Source organism: Aegilops tauschii, chromosome 7 (genome assembly GCF_002575655.3).
Source record: "Aegilops tauschii subsp. strangulata cultivar AL8/78 chromosome 7, Aet v6.0, whole genome shotgun sequence".
In the NCBI taxonomy this organism is placed as follows: Eukaryota; Viridiplantae; Streptophyta; class Magnoliopsida; order Poales; family Poaceae; genus Aegilops; species Aegilops tauschii.
This window is the reverse complement of record NC_053041.3, coordinates 118064072-118079313: the sequence shown is the minus strand read 5'-3', so window position 1 is coordinate 118079313 and position 15242 is coordinate 118064072.

Genomic DNA, 15242 nt, shown 5'->3' with positions numbered 1-15242 from the left:
AACTAGTTCAACTACTAAGCACTTACTATAAATAAATAAAATAAAGTAGTTCTTACTAAAAATAAACTACTTCTATATATAGTAAAATTTAATAAAATAGTTCTATTAATTAATCAACTAGTTCAACTACTAAGCACTTACTATAAATATATAAAATAAAGTAGTTCTTACTAAAAATAAACTACTTCTATATATAGTAAAATTTAATAAAATAGTTTTATTAAATCAACTAGCTAGTTCAACTACTAAGCACTTATAACCTAAAATCATATAGCTACATTATATTCATACATACATAGTTCTATAAAATTGTATGAACATTATATTCATACATACATAGCCACATCCATTCATCATATAGCTACCACATACATATATATACATTATATATATGAAAAAATGCAATGAACAAAAAAATAATACAAATTATATGAAAAAAAATAAACAGAGCCGTGGCGTGGCGGCGGCTCAAATCGGGCGACGGCGTGGGCGGCGGAGGGCGACGGCGTGGGTGGCGGAGGGCGACGGCGACCGCGGCGGGCCGGGGGCGGAGGGCGACGGTGACGTACGGGGCGACGGCTCGGGGGGGCGCGGCGGAGGCCGACGGCGACGGCGGCGGGGGGCGGAGGACGACGGCGACGGGGGATGGCGTGGGCTCGGGGGCACGGGCGACGGCGACGACGGCGGGGCAGCTTGGCGGCGTAGATCGAGCTCGCGGCGTCGTTGGGCGGGGGGAAACTGGCGATGGAAATCTGAAAATTTCCTAAGTGCTACTTATATAGCAAAGGCTTTGGTCCCGGTTCAACGCACAAACCGGAACCAATACCCACCCTTTAGTCCCGGTTGGTGGCACCAACCGGGACCAAAGGCCTCTTTCACCAGCGCAAAGGGCGGGAAGCAGAGGGCTTTGGTCCCGGTTGGTGGCACCAACCGGGACCAAAGGGGAGCATTGGTTCCGGTTGGAGCCACTTACCGGGACTAATGTGCTGGCGCGGTGCGGTGGGAAGTTTAGTCCCACCTCGCTAGCTGAGAGAGCTCAGCACCTGTTTATAAGCTACGTTGCAGCTCAGGTGCTGAGCTCCTCTCTAATATGCACGCATTACATGCCTACCTTTGTCACTGCCATGTGGGGCCTATTGGGCTTGCGGGCCTGCATCCTGGCCCATGTGCAGATGGGTTTCTAGTCGTATGCAGGCCGTGTGGCCCATTAGGCGGCTTTTTTATTTTTTTCCAGTATTTTTTTGTTTTTTGAATTATTTATTTTCTTTTGATTTTTGCTTTATTTTTTATTCTTTTTGCTTTTAGCTCAGAATAATTATAAACTTTCTGTTACTCCATTAGTTTCCAAATTTGAATAGTTTATATTTCATCCGGAAACTCGTCTGTTACAAAGCGATTTCATTTTTTTAAACTTATTTGAACTCCTGACTTTTTGTGTGTTCAAAATGCACCATTCAAAGCCACATCATCATTTTTCAATCCTTTCTGACTTCATTTGTTATTTTTCATGCATTTACTAATTATTTTGAGCTATAAGACCCTAAAATTGAAAAACATTTCAAATGAACTCTGAAAAGGTTGAAAGTTGGCATGATATCATCATTTCATCCACATAGCATGTGCAAGAAAGTTGAGAGGGTTACGGCAAAAACTGGATGCACTTCGTGTACAAAACAGACAATCTCTTTCAAAGTATCAGGATTTCATCCGGAAACTCGTCTGTTACAAAGGGATTTCATTTTTTAAAACTTATTTGAACTCCTGACTTTTTGTGTGTTCAAAATGCACCATTCAAAGCCATATCATCATTTTTCAATCCTTTCTGACTTCATTTGTTATTTTTCATGCATTTACTAATTATTTTGAGCTATAAGACCCTAAAATTGAAAAGCATTTCAAATGAACTCTGAAAAGGTTGAAAGTTGGCATGATATCATCATTTCATCCACATATCATGTGCAAGAAAGTTGAGAGGGTTACGGCAAAAACTGGATGCACTTCGTGTACAAAACGGACAATCTCTTTCAAAGTATCAGGATTTCATCCGGAAACACGTCTGTTACAAAGGGATTTCATTTTTTTAAAACTTATTTGAACTCCTGACTTTTTGTGTGTTCAAAATGCACCATTCAAAGCCACATCATCATTTTTCAATCCTTTCTGACTTCATTTGTTATTTTTCATGCATTTGCTAATTATTTTGAGCTATAAGACCCTAAAATTGAAAAGCATTTCAAATGAACTCTGAAAAGGTTTTGTTTCTACTTACAAAAAAAACTTATTTATTTTATTTATAATTACTTATGTATTTTACTTTAATTATTTTATTTTTATTTATTTTACTGCTGCTATTTTTATTTATTTTACTGCTGCTATTTTTACTTAATTTATTAAGGTTTATTTATTGTAGTTACTATAGTTTATTTTATTTTATTTTATTAAGGTTTATTTAGTTTTATTTATTTTATTAAGGTTTATTTATTTTATAAATATAAAAAATGAACATAGATGCACTTATAGAGAAAATTCAACCTAAATTCATAATAAATTTCTATGAAATTTACTATGAATTTAGGTCAAATTTCCTGTATAAGGGCATCTATTTTCACTTTAAGAGAAGCTCAACAAGGCATAGTGGGACGGGCTTATAAACTGGTGTGAGCGCCCTTCGGTTGGCGAGGTGGGACTAAACACTGGCCGCAACTAGGACCAGCCCTTTAGTCCCGGTTTGTGGTATGAACCGGGACTAAATGGTGGTGGGCCAGGAGCGTGGCCCATTGGTCCCGGTTTGTACCACCAACCGGGACCAAAGGGTCCATACGAACCGGGACCAATGCCCACGAGGCCCCGGCCGGCCCCCTGGGCTCACGAACCGGGACCAATGCTCACATTAGTCCCGGTTCGTGACTGAACCGGGGCTAATGTGAAAACTGCCCTGTGACCTAAGCCTGTTTTCTACTAGTGTATGTGTGTGGGATGAGCACAAACAGGAGGAGTTTAACCTGCATGTGTTGCTGTTTGTAACCATCAATGATTGGCCTGGTCTTAGTAACCTTTCAGGACAGACAAACAAGGGATACCACGCATGCACACACTGTTTAGATGACACCGAAAGTATATACCTGGACAAATGCAGGAAGAATGTGTACCTGGGGCATCGTCGATTTCTTCCGACCAACCATCAATGTCGAAAGAAAGGCAAGCATTTCAAAGGTGAGGCAGATCACCGGAAGAAGCCCGCCATCCGTACCGGTGATCACGTACTTGCTATGGTCAATGATTTACAAGTAATCTTTGGAAAGGGTCCCGGCGGACTATCTGTTCCGAATGACGCTAAGGGACACGCACCCATGTGGAAGAAGAAATCTATATTTTGGGACCTACCCTACTGGAAAGACCTAGAGGTCCGCTCTTCAATCGATGTGATGCACGTGACGAAGAACCTTTGCGTGAACCAGCTAGGCTTCCTGGGCAAGTATGGGAAGACAAAAGATACACTAGAGGCACGGGAGGACCAGCAACGTGTGCACAAAAAAGACAGCATGCCTCCAAAGCAGTATGAAGGTCCTGCCAGCTATGCTCTTACCAAAGAAGAGAAGGAAATCTTCTTTCAATACTTGCTCAGTATGAAGGTCCCGTTTGGCTTCTCGTCGAATATAAAGGTAATAATAAATATGGCAGAGAAAAAGTTCCAAAACCTAAAGTCTCATGACTGCCACGTGATTATGACGCAACTGCTTCCGGTTGCATTGAGGGGGGATTCTACCAGAAAATGTTTGATTAGCCATTGTGAAGCTATATGCATTCCTCAATGCAATCTCTCAGAAGGTGATCGATCCAGAAATCCCACAAAGGTTAAGGAGTGATGTGGCGCAATGTCTTGTTAGTTTCGAGCTGGTGTTCCCACCATCCTTCTTCAATATCATGACGCACGTCCTAGTTCATCTAGTCGACGAGATTGTCATTCTGGGCCCTGTATTTCTACACAATATGTTCCCCTTTGAGAGGTTCATGGGAGTCCTAAAGAAATATGTCTGTAACCGCGCTAGGCCAGTAGAAGCATCTCCATGGGCCATCAAACAGAGGATGTCATTGGGTTTTGTGTTGACTTCATTCCCGACCTTAAGAAGATTGGTCTCCCTCAATCGCGGTATGAGGGGAGACTGACTGGAAAAGGCACGCTAGGAGGGGACTCAATAATATGTAGGGACGGGCATTCTTGGTCTCAAGCACACTACATAGTTCTATAGAACTCTACCTTGGTGACCCCGTATGTCGATGAACACAAGAACATTCTGCGCTCCAAACACCCGGAGCAGTGTGTCGACTGGATTACATGTGAACACATCAGAAATTTCGGCAGTTGGTTGCAAACACGTCTCAGGGGTGACAACACTGTTTCTGATGAGCTATACTCGTTGGCCAAGGGACCATCTTCGACTATATTGACTTACAACGGGTACGAGATAAATGGGAATATATTTTACACAATCGCCCAAGATCAAAAGAGCACCAACAAAAACAGAGGTGTCTGCTTTGATGCAGCAACCAAGAGGGGAAAGGACACATATTATGATTACATAGTGGACATATGGGAACTTGACTACGGACATGATTTTAAGGTCCCTTTGTTTCAGTGCAAATGGGTCAATCTGTTAGGAGGCGGGGTACAGGTAGACCCACAGTACGGAATGGCAACAATGGATCTGAAGAATCTTGGGTACAGAGATGAACCATTCGTCCTAGCCAATGATGTGGCGCAGGTTTTCTATGTGAAGGTCATGTCTACCAAACCGAGAAAAAGAAAAGATAAGGAAGCGAATACATCATACGATGAGCCAAAGCGCCACATAGTTCTTTCAGGAAAAAGAGACATCGTGGGATTGGAGGGCAAGACAGACATGTCTGAAGATTATGAAAAGTTTCATGAAATTCCTCCCTTCAAAGTCAAGGCTAACTCAAGCACCGTGTTAAACGATGAAAAATATCCAAGGTTACGGCACAATAAGCAAAGGACACAAGCGAAGAAAAAGTGAGGACTTTCTCTCCACAACTATTATGATGATGCCTTTGATCTAGAATATCACTGCAGTTACATGTGAAGAAATGAAATGCCTTTTGTAACAGACGAGTCTCGTATGAAACCCTAATACTTCTAAAGAGATTGTCCGTTTTGTACACGAAGTGCATACAGTTTTTGCCGTAACCCTCTCAACTTTTTAGCACATGCTATGTGGGTGAAATGATGATACCCTGCCAATTTTCAACCTCTTCAGAGTTCATATGTAGTGCTTTTCAATTTCAGTGTCATTTAGCTTAAAAAATCAGGAAATGCATGAAAAATACCACATGAAGTCGGAAAGGGTTGAAAATTGATTATGTGGATTTGAATGGTTCATTTTGAACACACAAAAAGTCTGGAGTTCAAAAAAAATGAAATTCCTCTATAACAGATGAGTTTTCGTACGAAACCCTGATACTTCGAAAGAGATTGTCCATTTTGTACACGAAGTGCATCCAGTTTTTGTCGTAACCCTCTCAACTTGTTAGCACATGCTATGTGGGTGAAATGATGATACCATGCCAACTTTCAACGTTTTCAGTGTTCATTTGTAGTGCTTTTCAATTTCAGTGTCATTTAGCTTAAAAAATCAATAAATGCATGAAAAATACAAGATGAAGTCAGAAAGGGTTGAAAATTGATGATGTGGCTTTGAATGGTTCATTTTGAACACAAAAAGTCTGGAGTTCAAATAAGTTCAAAAAAAATGAAATGCCTTTTATAACAGATGAGTTTCCGTCTGAAACCCTGATACTTCGAAAGAGATTATCCGTTTTGTACACGAAGTGCATCCAGTTTTTGCCGTAACCCTCTCAACTTTTTAGCACATACTATGTGGGTGAAATGCTGATACCACGCCAACTTTCAGCCTTTTCAGATTTGTAGTGCTTTTCAATTTAAGGGTCATTTAGCTCATGAACTAATAGCAAAAAGAATGAACTAATAGCAAAAAGAATGAACTAAAAATAATCAATTAAAATATTATGTTATGATCAACTAAAACAAAACTATAATATTCTTCAATAGCAAAAATAATCAACTAAAAAGCTTTGGTAAAACTCCAATAGCAAAAGGAATCAACTAAAAAGCTTTTATAAACCTCTAGTATTATTGAAACTAAAATTATATAAGTTTATGCAACTAAAATTATAAAAGTATTTTCTGTTCAAAACATTAAAAGCAAAAATAATTTTCATAAAGAATTTTTTTGTTAGAAACTTTAATAGCAAAAAGATTTTTCATAAAGATTTTTTCTTAGAAACTAAAATAACAAAATATGTTTTTGAATATAATGATAAAACACAGTAATATTAAATAGCAGGAAAAAGAATCACTCCAAAATCTATTTTTATAGTAAAGTTAATCACAAACTAGTGATTTACACACATTTTAAAGAATTCTAATTTAAACTATTCATATTTCAAAACTAATGGCACTAACAGAAAGTTTGTAATTTTTGTGACCTAGAGCAAAAATAATTAAAGAAAATAAAGCAAAAAACAATAGAAAATAAATAATGCAAAAAACAAAACAAAAAACTGAAGAAAAAAATGCCACCTACTGGGCCACCACGGCCTGAATACGACTAGAACTCTATTGGGCCAGGATTAGGCCCGCAGCAGGCCCAGCAGGACCACAAGCAGAGAGACAAGTTTAGGCCAGTAGGCCTGCAATAGTGAGGAGTTCAAATGGGTGGATACAGCAGCGCTTATAAACAGATGCGGCCGCTACTCAGCTAGCAAGGTGGGACTAAACATCCCACCGCACCACGGCTTTAGCAGGCGCAGGCCATTGGTCCCGGTTGGCGCCACGAACCGGGACCAATGCATACCATTGGTCCCCGTTCCTCGCACCAACCGGGACCAAAGGTCTCTTTTTAGCAGCCCAGGTATCTGCTTCCCGCCCTTTGGGCTGCTGAAAAGAGACCTTTGGTCCCGGTTGGTGGCACGAACCGGGACCAATGCTTCGTGTATATAAGCAACACTTGTAAATTTTTCAGTTTTCATCGACCATTAGCCCCCCGACGACCCCGAGCTCATCGACGCCGCCAGGCTGCCCGTGCTCGCCGTCGCTGCCCCGAGGTCGCCGTCACAGTCGCCGCCCACTCCTCGTCGCTGTCGCCCCGCGCGCCCTGCCCTGCCCTGACACGCCGCCCCGTGCCCCCTGCCTCGTCGCCGTCGCCCCGTGCCCCCTGCCTCGACGCCGGCCACCCCGTGGCCCTGCCCCGACGCCGCCCCGCGCCCCCGGCCTGCCCCAACCATTCCTGCCCCGACCATGCCGCCACGTTCGGTCCGGCCAGCCTCCTCCTCTCTATTATATATATATATATATATATATATATATATATATATATATATATATATATATATATATATATATATATATAGACACACACACACATCCCTATATATATGTGTGTGTGTATATATGATTATATGTCCTAATTTTTTTCCAGATTTTTTGTTCATATATATGATGATTGTTTTTTGCAATTTTAGAAAAATGTATATATGTATGTATGTTCTCTGTGTATATATGTTCATATATGCAAAAGTTACATTTTTAGAAAAGTGGTATCTATGTATGTTCTCTAATTTAGTGCATTTTAGGTTGGTTACATTTTTAGAAAAGTTTTATATATCTAGGAAGAAGGAATAAGGAAGAAGGAAGAAGAAGAAAAAGTTTTATATATGCAAAAGTTACATTTTTAGAAAAATTTATCTAGGAACAACGAAGGAGGAAGAAGAAAAAGAAGGAGAGGACATTGAGGGGGGGGGGGTCGATATACCCCCTCCCTAATAACATTTTTTCCATGTATGTATGTCGTCGTTGTCGATATACCCCCTCCCCAATAACTTCGACATGAGGGGGGGAGTCGATATACCCCCTTCCCGATAACATTTTTTCTATGTTATTAAGGTAAAATATTTCTATCGTGCATAGACCGATTTTAGACCACGAGAGCACCCCCCCCCCCCCCCCCCGGTTAGCATTTTAGAGCGGCTCTAAAAAATAATAAGAAGAAGAAGAAAAAAAAGGAGAAGAAGAAGGAATAGGGGAGAAGAAGAAAAAATAGAAGAAGAAAAAAAGCGGAGAAGAACTCCTCTCTTTTTTTCTTCTATTTTTTCCTTCTCCTATTTTTTTCTTCTTATATTTTTTCTTCATTTCCCCTATTCCTTCTTCTTCTCCTCTTTTTTTCTTCTTCTTCCTCTTCTTATTTTTTATCGGGAACGAGGGTGTCGAGGATCGTCGAGCGGTCGAGGGTCGGGAACTAGGGTAGAGGGTCGAGGGTCGCCGAGGGTCGAGGGGGGACGTCGATCAACCCCCTCTCGCTCGACCACCTCTCGAGGACACCCGAACCTTAGAAAATAACGTTGTCGATCTCCTACCCCCTCCCGCCCCTACCCGACAAACTCTCTCGAGAATTATAAGAGATTATCAAGAATCCCCCCATTATGGATGTGCATAATTAAGTTGATCCATATTTTTCCTGATCTCGTCTACCATTCTATATGTGCACGTTCTCTTGTGTCAAAGTATTGAAGAAATCCATGGTTTCATAATTAGCCAGAAGTAACAGGCGCATGATGGTATGAAGCTCTCCAAAATTATTTTGGAACGGAGTCCTGATAGGATAATTCACTTTTTGTACGAAGTTTAGCAAAGGCCTTCCAAATAGCGATATTCGAAAGGCTCTTGCTGAACTTCGTACCAAAAGCGAATTATCCTATCAGGACTCCGTTCCAAAATAACTTTGGAGAGCTTCATACCATCATGCGCCTGTTACTTCCGGCTAATAATGAAGCCATGGTTTTCTTGAATCCTTTGACACTAGACAACGTGACATATAGAAGGGTAGATGAGATCAGGAAAAATAGTGACCATTTTCTGCACATCCAGAATGGCGCCATTTTGTTAAATCTCTTGTCGGCCCGGACGTTGAACAGTCATGAGATAGGCGGTCCGACCCAAACCCTAGAAGCGTTGCCGAGGCCACCCCAAACCCTAGAAGCGTTGCCGAGGCCACCCAAATTTACCAGGTTAAAAGAGCATTGTCATCGAGGCCACCCCAAACCCTAGAAGCGCTGTCGAGGCCACCCCAAACCGTAGAAGCGTCGAGGCCACTAATTAATATTCCTTGTTGTGATTAGCTAGCTAGGTCCATGTTTGCCACTAATATATCCATCTCTCATGTTTGTATATTAATTGCCATGTTGTAATATTTGCAGAAACTATAGAGCAAAGAGACTTGGAAACAATGGAGGACATAATCCTCGGCGGAGGTGATGTCTTGTCGTATCTCAACGACACCGATGGTCTGGAAGGAGAGGGTGAAGGCTCCGTTGATCGAACAATGGAGGAGGAAGGACATGATCATGATGGCTCCGGTGACCGAATGCCGGTGGAAGAAGGAGACTGTGATGACGGCTCCGGTGACTGAGCGGAGGAGGGAGCTATTGCAAAGTCCGGCGAGGTAAATATATTAATTAAGCCTGTGCTGACTAGCTAATTGATGCATTAATTATTTTGGTATGTACATATATTAACCCTTCTTTCTTCTTTTCTAGCCCTCCAGATCGAGCCAAACTTTGTTAATGAGACGAGGCCTGAAGAAAAGGTTGCGCCAGGATGAAAGGTTCACGATCACAACAATCACGGACGATGGCCAACCGATTGAACCCAGGCGGACCAAGGAAGCATTTTCTGCTCAGTGCGGGGCTATTGTTAGGGACATGATCCCTATCAGGATCCAGCAATGGAATAAGCCTAAGAACGAAGACCCTGAAGTTTCTTATGTCAACGATAGACAGAAAGATGATCTTTGGACCTCGCTGAAGGCAAATTTCACCTTACCGCCAGAGGAGGATCCGGATAAGCCAGTTATAGAGCCATTGGTCAAGGCTCATGCTCTTAAGAAGATGGCAGATCTATTCAGGAAGTGGAAGAATGAGTTGAAATAATCGTATGTCGATAAAGGGAAGAATCCAGAATTCACTGGCCGATTTGAGAAGATAAGAGATCACTGGCCCGCATTTGTGGCCAACAAAACATCGGACAAGAGTAAGAATACGTCAGAGACAAACAAGAACAATGCTGCAAAGAAGCAGTATCACCATCGCACGGGGTCAGGTGTCTACCTCAAAGCCCGACCGTTGTGGGACAAACCTGAGAATGACCTGCTTGCTAAAGGGGTCGAACCCGAGGCATTGAACTGACCAGACCGTTAAAGGACTTGGTTCTTTGGGGTTGGGGGAACCTTGGACCCTGAAACAAGGAAGTGCGTTTGGACAGACGAGCAACTTGCAATACCCGTCAAGAAGCTTCAGAAGTGTATCACCGCAGTGCAGCAAGGGGCGTTCATTCCCGACAGATAGAACGACGAGTTGACAGAGGCCCTCGGGAATCCTGAGCACCCTGGACGAACACGAGGCATGCCAGGCTCCGTTGCGTAGAAGGTTGGGTTTCCTGACTCAGGCGGTTACAAAACCCGGGAGAGGAAGAGGAAACTGGAGCAAAGCGAAATGCAGAAGTTGAATGCAAGGGTACGAAAGCTAGAGGAACAAGTTGAGAGCCAGCGACCTGCCGGAGCTACCCCAGAAGCTACCCCGCCATCTCAGCGGAGAAGCAGCGTGGCTTCCACCAAGCTCGTTCAACAGCCTGACTTCACGGCTCCTAGCTACCCGGTGGATGCTATCATGGAGGCTCAACATTGCCAGCTTATGACGCAATGGCAGAACCTCAAAGTCAAGGCGGCTGTCGGCTCTGTTGCACCTCCTGAACCCGACGGAACTTTTCACTGCCTCCGATTCCACAAGGCTATGCTATTGTGATGGTGGATGAAGTAACGGAGGGATTTGAGGAGCTCGGGCTTGACCACCCTAGAGGTGAAGGGGAGACTCAGCTAGGTCTTGCTCTGAAGATTCCATGTCTATGGCGGAAGGAGCACATCAAGCTTCCGAACTGGATGCCTCCGCCTCCAATGAGTCAGGGCACTCCGCCTCCTCCTCCTCCGGCGAGTGATCAAGGCACTCCGCCTCCATCGCCGGCTGCTCCGGCGCGTGAGGCCGGCACTCCGCCTCCTTCTCCGCCTGCTCCGGCGCATCCGAGCAGCCCACCTCCTCCTCCGCCTCGTCAGCAACGGCGGAAGACAGACGCCGCCGCTCCCGCCTCGTTCTACTACTCGTCAGCAGCAACAGAAGAGAGACGCCACCGCTCCGGCGTCTAGCAGTACAACCAGAGGCGGGAGGCAATACAGATTCGGTCCATCTCTCAAGCATCTAGAGAAGTTACCATACGAGATGACCGTGGAGGAAAACACGAAGATCTGTGAAGCCCAAGTGAGGGACTTCTCTGAAACGCGAAGATCTATGAAACATCCACCTCCGGAGGAGAAGATAGATCCGTTGAAAGGGAAGCGCACTATCAATGCCCTGAAGTGACCACCGCCGCCTCCGCCGGATGACAACCATGTTCGCTGTCTTAAAAAGATATCGGAAGATGCGCGCCAGTAGGGAACTCCTTCAAGTGATAAAAGGTTAACAGAACGAAGAAGTGGGAAAAAAATTCCCCAGCTCGGCGAACAGGCGAACCAATCGTGCCCCCCGCTCAAGGTGTCTAGCGATATCATCGCAATTCTGCTGGGGATGGCGCCCGGTACCAATCCTGCCGATTACCTGAGCGATGATATTGTGTTTGATACAATGGAGGTGGACACATTCAAATACGAGTATGGGAAGCCCCTCGTAAAATATGGAAGTCCTCCTCTAACAACGATGATGCGGAGATTCCATCAATGGTACATGAAAACCTGCAGCGAGTCTTGAAAGGATGCTTTGACGATGAGAATTAAACAGGACCACGACTTCATTGGACAAGAACTGCTATCTGTTGATTTTGACGATTTTTTCCAGTTCTACAATCAAAAGGCCCTCGACAAATCACTCGTGGCTTGCTACTGTCTCTAAGTACTACTTCTGTAATTAAGTCTCTATATATAGCTCAGCTTTTTCATTGCATGTATATATAATTATCCTCACTATATTATGCAAATTGAAGATCGTCGAATGCAGAAAAGCACAAATCTATGACATTGGGTTCATTAACCCAAATATCATACATGAATTTACGGTTCAACACCATGTCACAAAAATCGAGGACAACTTGCTACAATCGTTGCTCAAAAATCAAAGCAAAGATAAAATACTCTTTCCTTACAATTTCAAGTGAGTGTTACTATCTTGTGCACATTCAGTTTCCCTTATTACTCGAGGTTATAGTAATGTAACTGATGAGTTATGCATGCGTGCGCAGGTTCCACTTTATTCTCCTAGAGATTAAGCTTGAGCGGGGAGAAGTAACCGTCTTAGACTCGAGACGAAAAGATCCCGAGGACTATGGGGACATGACTCGAATGCTCGAGAAGTAAGTTCAATCGATCATTATCGCACCATATCGGCAACTTTTTTCATTTCCTTATATCAAGTAATTATTTTCTTTGCCTGGCAGGATTTGGAAAGAGTTCACCGCAATTTCTCCGGGACTGCCGACCGAGCTGCGATTTAAACACCCGAAAGTAAGTACTACTACCTAGTTTCGCGCATCTCCCATTGATTCTAGCTAGTTTCATCAATACCATTTAGCATGCTTGCTTATCATTTTGATTGACCTCTATTTCTCGTAAAGTGCTTGTGGCAGGAAGCCGGGAATGATTTCTGTGGATACTACGTTTGCGAGTTCATCTACAACGCGACGCCCTCTAATAAGCGGGGCTACTCTGAAAAACAATATGAAGTGCCTAAGCAAAACTATTCACAATTTGATTTTATTACCATCATTTGTGTTGAATTTCATTCATACACATGTATTGACCCTCTTCTTCAATTTAGATCTGGCAGATACGGGATGAACTCCTACCACAAGATCGCATACGAGCAATTCAATAGGAATTGGCGGGATTCTTTCTTGACCACGTCATCAATCCAGCCGGAGAATACCATGTGGAACATGACTTCAGATGTTAGGGATTGTAAGAGATCTTATATTGTATATATGTAGCTAGCTAGTAGCGTCGGATAGTATACGAAAACTTGTTGTTCGACCATTCTCTCGGAGAAGGAGAGGCCGATCACTTCTCTCCATATATGTTCATGACGATCTTGTGTACTTAATGGTTCCTTCATTTACTTACTAACTAGCGTGTCGATGTCTGTCTATACGTATAGTACCTAGCGTTGACCAAGAACGAAGATAAGAGAGGTCACTTCTCTCTATTAGCTAGCTAACAAAATATATGAAACACCTAAACTAACCCTCCAAAACCCCCCAACCCCCCCCCCCCCCCCCCTTTCAAAACAAAAACAAAAACCCCAGCTCCTGAGATGCTGACGCGTGGATGCTCTTTGGTCCCGGTTGGTGTTACCAACCGGGACTAAAGGCCCTCTTGCCCAGGCTCGCCGCAGCGGCCACGTGGAGCCCCACCTGTCTCGGTTCGTAAGCGAACCGGGACTAAAGGTGTTGGGCTTTAGTCCCGACCCTTTAGTCCTGATTCCAGAACCGGAACAAATGGGCATCTAAACCGGGACAAATGGACCTTTTTCTACTTGTGTTGGTCTGTGAGGAACGATAAGATCTTTAGATCAGCTCCTCTTTCTAATGATATGTGGAAATTTTATTTGGCCGAAGGGCTATGGGGCTGTGCAACTCAGGACTAAAGAGGACAAAGCAAGCAGGATTAAAGATTGGACTGACCTGATTCTATAATGGGTGTGATCATGTTCCCTAAAACTGGTATAGGCTGAGATGTCTGTGACCACTTGTAATATTTGTAAAATAGTTTTGTACTTTGTTATCTTCTTTTATTAATGAAAGCATCATAGAACGATTGTTCTACAGTTAGGGCTAAAAAAAGATCAACTTGAAGTATAAGACATGGCAGGACCAAATCTTACTTTATTCTATACTTCATAGTAATCAACATACTCAACAGAGATGATCCATCAGCGACTGAATCCGATTCGGGGAATCCTGTCCTTTTGTTCGATTTGGTGACATGGCGATGCTTGCCGTTGCGTCCGGACATGCTCCAGTGGAGAAAATTGTGAGATCGAGAGTCGCAGTGTTTTACCGCTATCTGCGAGAACCGCATGAAGGAATCTTATGATGTACACTAGTGTAAATCTGCGATTCAAGAGAGGACGGTGGCCCGGTAGGCTACACTGGAAGCTCCTACTCGAACGGCGAAACAGTGTTTGTTTTCTAGCTGCACGTACGCGTCCGTGTCCAGACAGAGCAGATCAGGCGCTACACCACGCCGTGTCCATTGCTCCCGAACGTTCTTCGCGTAAAACAAAGCCAGTCAAGGGAATGGTGAGAATGATTTGGAGTTCTGGATTCTGAGATATCGCGCCGAAAGGTCCATGCCGCGCGAGGCCTTTCGAAGCTCGCCGCACCGCCTCAGGAAGAATGAATCGCGCACATGGGGAGGCAGGTGAGCCCGTGAGGCCCAACCACCAATGGGGCCAGCATTATTATCACGCCGTTCATTCAGTTGCCAAGATGCTACTGAATACGTACACTGATCCCGTGTACCACCTCTCCTCCGGTCTGCCTTTCCGGCCGCGCGCGCACGGCGACCGGACGTACGCCGATGCGCTGAGTGCGAAACATGCTGCTGCTAATGTCTCCGCTTGACAGTTGACGCAGGTCAGGTGACGGATGGGCGCTGGCGATGTCAGCGTCTGGTTGCGGGACCGGCGCGCTCATGTTGCACCCGCGCAGCCGAGGTTCGTACGTGGCAGGCGGGATAGCCACCGGTGGCACCTACTGAACCAAGAAAAGCAACGTCATTCTTGTTCATGCCTTGTTCTTTGAGGAAGGATGGATATCCGACGGTGCTGCCATATATATACAGGGTAGTACTCTCCTGCTGCCGCTACCATGTACTTTTGGCGAAGAGTAAAAAGGTTTTGGAAGAAAGCTGCGGGTCGTTTCTGTTCTTGCTCTTTTAGCTGCGTTGTACTCTGCTTTGCGAGGGTCCGAAGAATCCACTCCGTGCTGCTTTTAGCAGCATGCACGCCTTTTTCTGGCATCTACCCTTAAATTTTTTTCCTTTATCGTCTTTGTCGTGGTTATGACTGGTCGCGCCGTCGCGGTGTCTAGTTCGTCAGCCAAACCACAATCC